A 14,608-nucleotide genomic window follows, 5' to 3' on the forward strand; every position below is an offset into this window, starting at 1 on the left:
TTTGTTGAAGGCAATTTTCTACTGCAGCAAAAGCACACGGGATTTGCCCATACCTGTTTCACAATGAGCAGGTCTAGAAATAGGCACAAACTAGTTTTAAAGTAGGAATTAACAACAACTGTAAGAAGAAAGCTTTCTCCCTGTGCAAAGTGGTACCTACTGGGGAAAACTCAGTCACGTCTCTTTGTCGGCATTGGCACCCCACACTGAAATAGGAACCACAGATAATGAGATCACAGGCCTATAGAATGAGAGGAGAGACACAATAACTGCATTAGAGAATAGGAGAAACAAATATACAATGCTACTGAAGAGGAACACAAGTCCAGATTTTAGATCTGGAGCAAGTGTTTAAGATCATTTTTCTTTAAAATCTGGCATTCTTACAAATAGATCCAATGCGCTGCATTACTCACAGGAGTAAAAGACTGCAGTTCAATAATTTAGGAAGTGTGGTATAATCTCAATACTAAATGATTTGACAGTAATTTTTCAAGTGCCTCACCAGGTAGAACAGAGACTGTAATGTAAAAGTCCCATCTTTGGCTTTAACATTAACATCTTGAATAAATGATCAGTCTTTGTTTTTATGAGTATCTAAATACATGTATGAGTTACATATTACTCAAAAATTCCTTTCCCTGTCTCTCCAAATGCTGTAGGATGTCCAGATTTCTATCCTACCAAGTTTTCCTCCTGGCTTTATGGTGACATTCAACAAAACACAGGACCATGTTAGGTCAAACCTCTGACAACGATGCTTTCACTGGAGTTCAAAAAGCTTGAAAGGACAAAAGCATAAATAAGGAAGCAAAGTAAATATGCTTTCCTATCATAAGACTTTACTGTGTAGCTCTTGACAACACAAAGACCATCTTAATAGACTAGGGAAACAAATCCCTATAGAAAAGCACTGAGGGATCACGTTAGTAGTAGACAAGGCAACAGAGGAGCTTTCAATCAGTAATAGAGTAGATGCAAATAACAAAATTCCTTTAGCACACTACAGACTCTCTCTTTATGTGTTTCAGTTAGCAGGTGCAATTACCAAAAGGGGCTTCTGAAATACGCTTTGTTACTTAGAGGTTTTGGGGATTTTTCTGTCATCAGAGACATCACTGCCCAAGCACATCAAATGAGGATGTGCTGTGATGTGTTTAATTCAATGGAAGTATTCCAGGTTTGCATCGTATTAATATTTCTAAAACAACCAACAAATTCTGTCACACTTTTGCTTTCTTCTGCATGCCCTTGAAGCTAATTGAAAATCAGTGAGTGCAGCCAAATCTCAATATTTTATAATCACCTGCCTCACACAGTTGGCTTGTTGATGCAGTTCACTTACAGCTTTGAACTTATGTGTAAAGCTCCTTTCAATGACTGTGGAACTGGTGTCTCAAAGTAGGGTGCCACTTCCCAGGGAAGGGGGTGTATCCCACTGTGGATATCGGCTTGAGACAGCTGACAGACCTGTCAACACGCTCTGCAATTTCACACACAACAGAGCTCTCTTATGCATGCAAAATAAAACTTAGGATCAGGTGGATTATGTCTTGGGGCTTTTCCAGTTTGTTATTGTAGAGAATTCTCCAAGCATCTCTCTGTGCAGGAACCTAGCTGGGAAAACACTGGACACTAATATCTTCAGTCATTTAATATGCACGTTGCTTTTTTTTTTTTTTTCCCCTGTGGTCTTTATTTCCTGTCAAATAAAGGGATTATTCCTGAAAATGACTCTCACTAGATTCAGTAAGATTTTTATCCATTTCTACGTCTGAAAGGTTTGCATCATCAAATAAGAAACTAGAGATTATGGCTATGAAAATATGTGAATAAAAGCAAAAGGACAGATGCCGAATCCATAAAAATTACTAAGGCATAATCTGTGTTTGCTGTTCCATATAAATACACAGTTTAAAAAAAAAAAAAAAAAAAAAAAAAACAAAAACCAACACAAACACAAATAAAACCAACATAGAGTAAAATCTCAAAATTTATTTTCAGCTTCTAGCCCATTTAGTAGATGAGGGGTTTTTGTTTTGTTCTCTACAAAGGCAAGTCACTGAGCTTATTTACGGGCATATTTTAATTCTTTAAAGATACAGACTGCTTCCTCTTGTCTCATACTGAATTTAGAAAATTGTAAACAAACCAAATGGTGAATTTCACTTAAAGATTCAATTTAGATAAGTTGATTTAGGTTAAAGGGCTCTGCAAAGCTGTAGCACATTTTGACCTACTTTGTATACAAAACAGTGGGTCAAACAACACTTGATGACAGTGAAATAATTTTAGCATTTTTAGCCCCCTGAGAGCTAATATGGCTAATATAGTACCTAGCAATATAAGCCACACGTGTGTGCCCCAAGCATACAGAATCCCATTCTGGAGTCACACAGTGTGGGCAGGTTACAGCTGTACTTTGTATCTTACAGATTCTTTCATAAATTCCAGCACAAATATATTTAAAAATTCAAGGTATAAACAAAGTTGAAAGAGAAAAATACATTTATTTTAAAAAATCTAGGAAAGACTTTGTCTCAAGCATCACTATTTTTGAAATTTTTCTGTCTCAGAGGAACTTCAGAACTGCTTTAGCCCTCAGTACACTGTGTTCTCAATGGAAATACAAATGATTGTGACCTTTGCCAAGGAGATCCCTGGCTAACAATACAGTTTCTTAGCATCTTGCAGTCAGGCACACACTCCAAGGTAAATAAAAGCATGTCAGATATTAGACCAGCCCCTAGATGTAGTCCTGGATTGCCAGAATGTGAAGACCCCTGCAAAGTACCTCTTTCCATCTGTGCCATGTCTCCACAGAGCAGCTCTAATTGAAGAACAAACTGTAGTTGAAAGTTTTCTTTCAGAGTGGAAAGGAGAAAAAAGAGCTCAAAAATATTTCAGGCAGTTTTGACAACAACAAGGGAAAAGAGAAAAAAAGAGGACTGCAGACCTTATACTGCTTTCAGTACCTAGCACAAGAAAAGGTGGCTAATGCTGCCTTGCCCCTGCCCATATTCCTGAACTGGGGATCTCACCTGGGAACACTCAGCGGGAGGGATGGAGGAACACACAGCTCACATCCACCCACACATGGACACTCACACCAGTTAGGGAGTAGCTGATTAAAATGAGGCATTAAACTGTGGCAGCGAGGCATGGTGCTGCTATGCCTGGGAGGGAGAGCTTCAGAACTCTGGAGAGAGCAAATGGAACAGGGACTTCAAAAAAGGCTGGTTGTGAACATATTTTTTAGAATAATAAACTGTTCAACTACTTAGAAAACATGGGGGACAAAGCTGTACAAAATCAGACAGGAAAGCTTCTTCATTAGGTTGAATTTTTGTCAAAAGTCTGCCCTGTAAACCCAAGTGAAACATTCTTTTTCTCCATCCTTCAAATATAATTTTGTTTTCAGATACAATACGGCAATGTTATCATTTCATCAGAAACACGAGTTAAATTATATGCAAATACAAAAGTTGGGGTTGGAGTGTGTGCATAGAAAATGGATTTGATCTCGCCTCTGATGGAGAGGTGCCCACTATAAAACCAGATGCCACATTTCATAGTGCATTAGCTGACACACTCTGCAGAAGGAGGGGCTTTGGCTTCCTAGAAATGCAGCACATAATCTGAAAAACGCTGCAGTTTATTTTTTACCTCCACAGATTTACCTTTTGGCAAGCAGAATCTGTATCTTTTCAGTCTGTGCCTGTTGCATCACCAAGCACCACCTTCTCTGCTGTGCAAATGAGCCAGCAATGCAGCAGTGGCCTGGGGGCAAAGGCTGACTCAGAACCACTGAAGCCAAACATCAATGCTTCCCCGAAATAGGCAGACACTTCAATATCATTGACTTCCATGAGATCTGGTATTTCTTTCAATCCAGCCATATCCAGTGCTAAATAATGGACAAACCAGGAGCTGGGGCAAGGAAGGGAGGGCAAGGGATTGCAAGAGCATGAGAAAGATCAGCTATTCTAGGCATAAAAGAAGGATAAGACTGATGTGGATGACTAAGAATGTCAAAAGATTTCTTGAGGAAAAATAGAGGGTATATGACATATATAAGAACATGAAATCTGAAGAGGATTAAGAGAATTATGAACTGGAACTGAAGGGATGCAAAAAAACCCCAAACCCAACAACAGCACTGTGTAACTTTCCCAGAATTGACAAAGCGATCTCAAAAGACTTAAGTGATGTGAGGATCAACAGGGAAACAGCTCCTGAGCTGTTAACAGAACCTGTGCACGGCAGGAGTTAACAAAACAATAACATAAAGCAAGAAATGTAAATGCCCACTTCTATTCAATAGAGAAGTGCAATGCCACGAAAGAGAATGCAGCTTGCAGAGGAGGACACTGTATAAATAAGATTTGTAGAAGAATTAAATAACCTTTGTGCCATCTAGAATAACCAGTAATACGAGGAAGCTGTGAGGATAGATTATATGCTTAAAATGTCAAACAGTGACCCTTTAACGGTGATTTTGCAGAAAGAACTCAGGGTGAACACAAAAAGTAAGTGAATGTTACTCCAGCCTTCAGAAACAGAATTTGAAAGAGCTGGGAAAGCAGAGATGACTCATTATAACCTGAGTGGCCAGTGATCCTACTGATATTAAAGCAGGAGATCCATAACCAGGTATGGCATCAGGAGAAATAAAAAGCGTTCCATAGCAATCCACAATGGGACAACCTTTGCAAATACAGGACGTTTCAAATTTCATTTCCCAACTTCACTTTGAAGTGAAGTCAATCTGAGACAACAGTTTGCAATCTTCCCCTGATTTCTGTCTTTTTTCCACAGATAACCAGGGGCTCACTACTTAGGCAGAACCAAATCAGAGCAGCATTACCCATAGCTTCAGTGGGAATCTTACTAAAATCTGACAGCAGATCTGAAAGAATGGGTACTTCAGGATCTGTCACAAGCCCTATTTCAGCACCATAAAATAACCCCAAAGCTGACAGTTCTTCACAACAGGGTAGTTATCTTATACTCTACTAGCTTTTTGTATGAAAGGTCAGCAGGCCCATCCTGCATCAGATCACTGGCCTTAGATTTAGCAGCATGAAGGAAGGAATTCAATGACCCTCATAGATTCACAAGATATCAGACAAAATTGAAGAATGTAAAGGTTTTTTTGTAACTTAAAGTTAGTTTAATTAAACCCTTTGTATCAGGTAAGTAACTTAGTCAACCAGAGAAAAAGAGGAGCTAGTGCCTCCCTGGCTTCTCCACACCTGAGCATGAAGTAACACTGTGTAGCTTCTTTTATTAACTGACACATTATCTGCTGTGAAGAGGTTGTTGAAGTAATGTCTGAAGCCTAAGAACTTCCAAGAAAAGGCTGCAAAATACATTTTATCCAACTACTCTTTTCATCAGATTCAGAATACTTCTGCCCAGATTTTTCACACTAAATAAACTCACCACTATGCAACCTGCATTTCTTTTTCTCTACACATACCCCATTTTCTGAGTGCACATTCAAACAACCTTGTAGTTTTGCTCCCTTATGTCATTGAATGCTGCCTGATATAAATGTCTGGACATGCTTCTTACCTCCTTCCTGACCTTCCCCTAAGAGCCTCCCCTCGCCCATGTTTCAGGCTGTGCTGAAGCTACTACGGATGCTCGATTTGATGACATTACATCAAAGAGATCCATGCCAAAACTCCTTGGCCACCAGCATCACTGCTGAGGTCAGCATAGCTGGAAGAACAGGGCTAGTTAGCTAATTGCTTTACAGAGCAATCATGGGCAGTGCAGAGCTTGGAGCCAAGTGTTTTGCTGGGGCAAGCAGGAAAAATGCCATTGAAGGCACCTATTCCCTGGGCCAAAATTCCCCCCAGCAATGACAGCCAGCACAGAGGTTTCTGTATGTGCTTATGAAACCAAGGAATAAGGTTTCTGTTGGTTTGCATCCCACATAAGCACAGCAGTAATTGTCTGGTTTAATTACAATCAGTCTGATGATTTGTGGGCACCCCTAAACAGTAGCTTTCATCACTTTGTGTTGATTTTATCAGCATCAGGAAAGGTTATATATTTAGGATAAAATCAAGGAATTACTGAAACCAGAGGGAGCTCTGCTGCTAATTTCAATAGTGTTTGGACTTTCTGCTGCAGGAACTATTCCAGCAGTGCAATGAAGATTAAATGAAAGACAACTGATGGATGTTAGGTAGCAACTCAGTGACAGTGCAGTGAACATGCAGGTGGAATTCAGATTCATATTTTTAATAGTCTTATTTATATCAAAGAACTAGTTCCACAAGATTTTTCACGACAGATTCTACACACTATAAAATACAGCTTGATCCTATGGTTTTCAATAGAACTACTACTACAAGTAATTGTAAATACAATAAACCATGTCAAAATTTATTATCTAATGAGATTTAAATGGCAGATTTTAATATTGAATAGTTTTTCATGGAAAATGAGAAGGAAAAAGTTAAATACCTCTATGATAGATTAAAAGTGAAAAATTATGTGATGCTACTGAAGTAACTTACAGTAATTTAAAGGCATGAAAATGGGCATGCAAGTAGAATCAAATTTGTAAAGATAAACCACCAAATCTTCAGGAAAGCACACTGTGTTGAATAAAGTAATACTTTTTATTGGAGAAACAGTGTTCTAATCATGGTACTTCTGCAACGAAGTTGCAGCCATGAGAAACATTAGTGCTTAGTTTTAATCATCACTTACTACCTAGCATGGGATGTAAAGTATTAAAGTAGTAACTCTCTGGAAGTCCACAGAGAAATCTAAGAGACATAGCATATTCATTTTATAAAGTCTCCTAAGTAATGTTTTTCCTTTTTCTTTTTTAATAGCATAAAGACTTTACTCACTATAAAGACTATCTCACCCTGCTAATATATTTAATCAAAGCACTACTAAAATTAACATCTGATTTTTTTTTTTTTTTTTTTTGCATCTGCAACAAAGAATGAATGTGGCAACTTCACAAAAGTCCTCAATAGCCTTTTACTTCTTTTATATTTAAAAATGCAATGCAGTACTTTGATAAATCAGAATGCTCTCTTGAAGGACCTTCTGAATTCATAATTAATCCATGATGGTTTTGAGTTCTCATGAGCACTAATTTGCTTTTGCAGATTACTTAATAACTAGCAAGATGTTTTAACTTGTTTTAACTTGTTGTCATTTGACCTCTAAATAAACCAATATAAACCTTTATGCAATAATACAACGTATCACCCCAACTTGAACTCCTGTGTGCAGGAATTCCAGTGCTGCAAAATCATCCTGGGCTCACTGACTGCTGGATTAAGCAGTTCAAGAGAATAAGTATTCAAATTCTAACTGCACACAACTTAAGTCTTACTCAAAAACAAATCATATTTTAAGTGGTTCTCTATTGCTACAGGTTTCTCTTTTTAGATGTAAAGCTCAATTATAGAGAAAAACATTTTACATCTCAATTACACATGCTTGTGGTTTCATGATGTGAACGATACAGTATCAGATATTATTTTTAAATTTTCCAAGGACAGACTCCCAGCTCAGAAGGAGAATTCAACATTAAAAGAGAAACATTTTAGAGAAAAAAACAGAGAACATTTTAGAGAAAAAAAAAAAGCTAGATTGTGCCAAAGAGTGTAAATGGAAGGACCAAGGTAATTTTATGTCTGTCAGCCTGACAGCAATCCTGGGCAAAATAATAAAAAAGGCAACACTGGAGTTTTTAAGTAACACTAAAGAAGGCAACATGATTTATACAAGTTGGCATAGAGCAATGGAAAATAAATCTTTCAGACCACCTTGCCAGCATTTTCCCTTTGAGACTAAGAGGTGTCTTGGTAAAATAACTTCATTAATGTATTATATTTAGATTTCTCTCTGGTATTTGACACCTCCTTTTGGTAACTAAAGCAGGATGATATCAGTGTGGCATACAATGGATTAAACATTGTCTGAAGTCCCTCATGAAGAAAGTGAAAACTGTGGGCCTGCAAAGGACTTTGCATCACTGACTATTTTCATAAAAGCTCAGTTCTCTCACTCATAGCCATTGGACATACTACAATGACTCATTCATAAAATTACAGAGTTCAAAATAGACAGTCACAATAGTGTCTCACAAGTTTAAAATCTCTACTTCATATAATCTCATGTAGAATCACTGTTAAGTGAAGATCATTCTTTCAACATCTTTCCAAGGCACAAATTAATGGTTCATGTATCAAGTATCACACATTCAAATGCCATTGCTGAAGGCAGAAAAGACTATCTGTGGGCTGTGCTGTTCTCTAAAAAACAGGTAGGATTGTGCTGTTTTCTAAAAAAACCTGAAGTTTCTTCTTTAAGGTGAAGCTGTATTGGTTTGTACTCTGAGTTTCAGAAATTAAATAACCACAGTAACACTATGAATAAAGAAGGAAAATGAGAAAAAAAAATCATTGTAGATAATGCAGTAAGTCTGACAAATGTATAGGCCTTCATTTGCATTATATTAATGCATCAGTATCTCAACAGAAACCTTATGTTTCATTATAAGTAGATATATTTATCTTCTAGAAAGCACAATTCCTACATCTTGTAAGATTTTATGGAAAGTATTCAAAAACATCTCGGGAAAAAAAGGAGGTCAGTTCTTGAAGAGACCTTCTCTGTTCCTCTTTAATGTCTACATTAAACCATTTCAGCTAAGCAATCAAGTATTTGTCTCAGCCTGTGGAACTCTGGTATAATAACTGATATCCACTGCAAAAGCCAAGCACATGAGGCCACATAAGAAACTATCTGAAGTAATTTCCACACGTGTGACCCCAGGAAGGACAGGGCTCGGACAGACAGCATTTCACTCAGCTAAGCCAGGAGGAAGGAGAAGAGCAACAAGGCATCAGAGGCAAGAAGCAAAAGAATTATGAGCATTAGCACAAGTAAACCCAGCTGCAAATGACGAAGTGTGTCTGTGTGCTCTGCTAGGTTAAAGCACATTTACATTTGTGAGAAGATAATAAGAGCTTTGCTGGGAGAAGGTATTTCTCTTGCTGAATTGCCTTTGTTGAAGAGGTTTCCATCTAGAAGGCACAGACCTCCAGAGTGCTCAGCTGGGAGAGTTTTCCTTCCTAATAGCAGCCTGCTACAAAATCCTTTTGACCTTGGTAGGTTTGCAGGTTTTGTACTTTATTCATGCATGATTTATTTATAGAGTATCTATTCTGCATTATACTTTATTTACTCGGTCCCCTTTTTAAAAAAATTACTCTCTTTAAGATTGCTTCATGCCTATAAGATTCTTCTAAATTTACTGTGTTTGCCTAATTCGTTTGGGCCAGATGTCTCAGAAGTAATTTGTTCCCAGCTCTGGAAGTCAGAGTATAAACTGGATTGTTGCAGGTGCCCACAGCTAAAGGTATGGCTCATGGCTTTGCTGGAGGCTGCCTGCATCTGTGATTTGGGATTTACTATTTTAAAAGGTGCTGAAAGAGAGAGAAAGGTGTCATAGGACAATGACCTGGGATGTTCTCCTATGGTGCTTAAATTGGCCACTTCACTTACAGTGCTGAAGACACAAACTGATACATCTGTGCACATGAATGCTGAGCTAAGGTAAACTGATTTGTAAAAGATCACACACTATGTATTTATTATACATATTATACTTTTCTTAAAATAATATTCAAATACGATTTTCACCAAAATTATGACCACATATTGTCTGCAAAACTGACAAGAAATATCTTCTTCATATATAACATGTGTTGAATTCCCTTTACTCCTGAAACAGCCAGAGAATATAGTGATTTGATTTCCAAGAAGTAGCAAATGGTTGCTTTGCGATCACACTTTTTTCCTGTTCCCAAAACAGCAGTAATGCTACTTCATCTGCTACTACCTACTCTCATTTCCAAACTCATATTTTAGTGGTCACAGCAATATACTTTTGCAGAGGATGTAAAAGAAATTTCCCTGAAGGCATCTTTCACAAAAAGCTTTTTGCTGCACAAATTCAATAAAAATCTGTGAAAAAAGAAGCAACTATTGGACTTCATTTCTCCATTAATGTTACTCAGTACTGAAAAATGGAAGTAATAGAACTTCAGAAACAGGCCTAGACAGAAAGCAGTTAAATATGTGCAGGAATAATAAAATTTGACTAAACTATTCCTTAAGTTTCTGCCTCTTTCTGGTAATTTTTCACACCATAAATGCTCCTCTCTTCAAAAAATAGTTTCATATATGACAAGGAATCAATCAGTGTGAAGAGCATTAAAAAGTGGAAGCCAAAGTAGTGCTGATCAGTCTACTATGCCTTTAATTTCAGAATTGTTGTGGCTGTATTTTTCACGTTTTCAAACACAGGAATATCCCACCAAGCAATCTCTGTCATCTGGATACATCATCAGTTGTTTCCCATTGAGAGCGCTTATGTAAATCTGGGACTTAACACAAAATTGCAGGGTTTAAATTCTCCATCAGCTGTTAATTAGTATCTATGTGAGTATCTAATAATTTTAGAGTATTTTTAAAGTAGATGTTGTCTATGTGTTTTCCATCCACTTTCTCTATTCTCTCTCACTCTAAACAAGATTCTCATTCAGTTCATGTGTATTTAACAATACTGAGTGTGAGGGAGGTAATAATCCACATTATCACATAGCCAGATCTCTACAGAAAAATGTCTCTCAGATAAAGGCACATAGATGAATGAAATTTTGTTAGCTATTAAATGGTTTCAGAGAAGTTAAATAACTATTTATTTTTCCTGCCCCTCAACTCCTCTCCAGTCATGGTTGCTCTTTGTTGGGTCACTCCTCAAACTGCATCCAGACCAGCAGCTACAGTTGGCAGCTTGGTGTGTATGTGTGTGATTTTGGTGTTTAGTTACCACGAGAAAATTATTTCTTCCATTTGGTTCTCTGGACTTTGCTTCATGCCTATAAAGAGATGCCTTTACTGAAGAAATTAAATGTTCTTGCTTAGTATAGTTCCCACTGGGTTTTATCTGGACTAGCAGCTCATGCAGAAATTTAGGATTAGCTCTGACACCAGTGAAGCCAGTTTCAGAATTGCCCATTTCCTTTTTTCCTCTTTCTGAACTGGGCTGAGAACTAGGCTTAAAATTCCAATGGACATTTGACTTGGAGCTCACCCTGCACATTAGCCTGGAATGGAAATAGAATGTGCAGAGCTGTGTGCAACAGTCATATGAATTAAACTTTTCTTAACTGCCTTAGAGAAATGTCTCAAAATGTTCCCTGAGATGTTTTTTTGCACTCAGCTGATGAAATAAAGCCTGACCTGAATAAAGCTGCTGTTTATAATCAAGGAAATTCAAAACTATTAAAGAATTGTATTTTCCAGAAGATGTAGTCTCACTTCAGTAGCAGAGTGACCGCAACCCATCACTATGAACAGTGGCATTGAGAGGTTCACTGCATGTAAGAAATAAAAGTATGAAATAATCATTTTTGGTTTTGGCTGCTCACAGAATATATTTGTATGGCCACCCATTAACACACAACAGTAAAGCACAGTTCCACAGAGAAATGAAACAGATGATTGTCAACTGGAATTTGCAAGTCAGGGTATTGCTCAAATGGCATTGTCAAAATACATTTTCACTTTTATGGCCCATGAGCACAAGAGTGACTTGAAAGCTGAACCATCACATTCTGTGGGGTTTTCAGTCAGAATACTATCAAATGGGTGTAAAAGATATAACCAGAGCTGAAGCTTTTCCATTTTCTCAAACATAAAGCACAAAGCATTTTATATTAGAGTATGGCAGCATTAGGACAATTATGTAGGTTTATTCCCTTAAAGCTGGGCTAAAAATTCCACATTGCATGTGTGAATAAAACATAGCATTCCCAACTCTTTTGCACACTGCATACAGTACACAGTACAACAGTGGATATAATAGTTGTAAGAGTAGACAAGATACACAAATAATTCATTAAATGAACTTCTAAACATAAAAACTAGAGAGATTGTATTTCAGAAGACAAATAGTTGTGTGAAGATTCACCTCTAAAAGATTACAGAATTACCTTCATCTGCCTGAATCATCTGAGAAGGGTGTGTGTCTGTAAATACATGAGCTGTCACCATGTCACAAGGCTTTAAGCAGGGAAAAAATGGAAAAGGTTGGGTTTGAAAATGAAACAAATAGAATTTGTGTGAGACTGATTCTTATAAACCAGAAAAAGATCCTGAAGACAAAATTTGCCACAAAACTGTATTTAACTTCAGAACATTTGAGGTAATACTCATGTATTTAATTTCAAACTACACAGAACAAATATATAACTTGTTTCTCACATGTCAAATATATACTTGTCAGAATTAAATGTTCTGAACAATAAGGAGCCTTCTTCTGTCGTTCTGCACTGAAAGACGTCTGAACAGATGGTTACCAGGTCTTCACTGGGAAGACAGAAGAGTCCAGACTCTTCAGGAAAATAAGTATCTCAGTGGTGGTTGTCCCAGTTTCCTCCTATGCCACCAGAATAATCTGGAACCTGAGTGCCACTGGTACCCCCCATTGCTTCACAAGCACATCTCAATCTCAGATTGGTGAGGAAATGGCATGGGCTGACTTACAAGAGCTTTCCCTCACTGAAGTTTGCAATTCTGTGCTCTCTGCAGTGATGATGAGAGAGCTAATTTATGAATGGCTGGGTCACAAGAGAATTAATGTACCACAGCAATGGAGCACGATATGCAGATAGGAGAGGGAGGAAGAATGTGGAGCTCAGCAAATCCCTTCTTTCTCATATAAGCTGATACTCAGCTTAGAGGAAAACCATACTAATGATGCAGCTGATGTCTTGTTAGAAAACATCTGAACTGTGACCAATTTTTCTTGACAAGAATTTTTATTCTGTATAAAAATGAGATGCTTAGTCATATGGAAAATAAAGACTAAATCAGTGATGTAATTTCATTCAATGATGGAATTTCAAAAAGTTGGGGTTTTTTCTTTTATTATAAAGAAAATCTTTTAACAAGTCTATTGAACCAGCCCATTAATAAGCTCTTTCCCATCAGTATCAAAAGAGAAGTGAGAGCACAGTGCCTACAGGATAAACAAGGATATAAAACATTTTCTCACTGTTTTAAAATTCATACTTTCCATGTCTCTGCATAGGGCTTTATGTGTATGTTCATGCACAAATAAGAGTGACAAGCAACAAATATCCTCAACAATTTTTAGCCTCTTGCTGTACACGAACTAAGGGCAAATATAGAAGAAAATGTAATGTGTCAGACATCAACACACTTCTCCCTGCAAGATACATGTGAGTTCTCCATAGGGAAATCTGCAGGAAAGTAATTCTTAGAATAGAATGCAGACTTGCTGATGATTTAACACATACATTTAAGTGGGGGGAAAGGGAAATGAGCTAGTTAGGACAAATTTCAGCAGCAGTTAATCAAAGCTGGTAAGTGAGCCCTGAGACAGGGAGGCAGATGAAAGGACTGTTGTCTCCCACAGGTCTTTGCCATAGTCCCTCTGAAAATGAATTTGTAGTTTTCCCTTTGCATCCAGTGAAAAGGAGGCTGCCAGAAAAAGGTCACTGGGCAGAGGTGGCTTAGAACACAGCCACATACCTGGCTGTCTCTTTGCAGAGCAATTCTTTCCATGGCTGTCTGGCTAAGCCACATATTTGGCGTCTGTATAACCAACACAGATTTACACATTGCCATAAATACCAGATTTTCCTACTGTCAAATGTTGCCTCTGTATGCAGGGATGAAAAATTGCATTACTTCTTGAGAATATTTGGTTTTCTAAAGCTTTCCACTTGACTGAACACTTTGGACTTCCCATATGCTATTTGGAAAAGTGGTACACGGGCCAAAAAGTCTAGAATTTGTCACACTTACAGTTGTGCTGATATTTTTGTAAGTTTTCTTAAAGTTTACTAGACATTCAACAAATCAGTATTTTTTATACCTCAGCTCCTATCTGTGTCTAAAAGAGCAATCAGAATGAAATCAGAATAATGCTTAAGTCATACTATTCATTGCATAACTTTGGTTGTAGAGTTAAGAAAATATGTGTATCTGTCTCCTGTATGTATTCTCAACTCAGGAGTCACTGCAATCATATATCTGTTCTGGAGGTGCTGTTTAACTGCAGTCATACACTTCTGCCAAGGGCTCTTTATGGATTCTTCATGTCACACTGCAAAACAAAAGTCCAGAAAAGCATTCAGAAAAACCCACACCTGGATTTTATTACCATTGCCACCCAGCACAGCAGGCTCCAACCAGCAAACATTTGGACTCCCATGGCTTCTTCTAAATATTTCAAAATTATGTACAAAGATGAACGGATTAAGCTTCTAATCCTCCTTTGTAATATTAATCAAAATCACTGGATTTTACATGAAGATAACATATGGCACTGAGAGACAAAACAAGTTTTGTTGCTATCACAGGTCTGGGGTAAGAATGAACTTCCCAAATTTCTGACTTTCCTTCATCTGCTATGATCTGCCCCAGAGTACAATGATGGTGAAGCATAATAAAGCAAGCAGGTTACTCAAGGGCTTTCCCATAAATTTTCTGTTGCCCTTATGCTTTATGACCAGCAGAATGTTGT

At 37.6% G+C, this 14,608-nt stretch overlaps 1 long non-coding RNA gene across 1 annotated transcript in view; it reads right to left on the reverse strand.

Moving 5' to 3' along the window:
• Nucleotides 1-7,405: 7,405 nt before the first annotated feature.
• Nucleotides 7,406-14,608, reverse strand: part of LOC116449486 — a 58,324-nt gene continuing 51,121 nt past the window's right edge. The window contains exon 4 of the long non-coding RNA XR_004242400.1: nucleotides 7,406-14,188. This is a non-coding gene — a long non-coding RNA (uncharacterized LOC116449486). The remainder of the gene's footprint in view (nucleotides 14,189-14,608) is intronic.

This window comes from Corvus moneduloides, chromosome 11, assembly GCF_009650955.1.
Source record: "Corvus moneduloides isolate bCorMon1 chromosome 11, bCorMon1.pri, whole genome shotgun sequence".
In the NCBI taxonomy this organism is placed as follows: domain Eukaryota; kingdom Metazoa; phylum Chordata; class Aves; order Passeriformes; family Corvidae; genus Corvus; species Corvus moneduloides.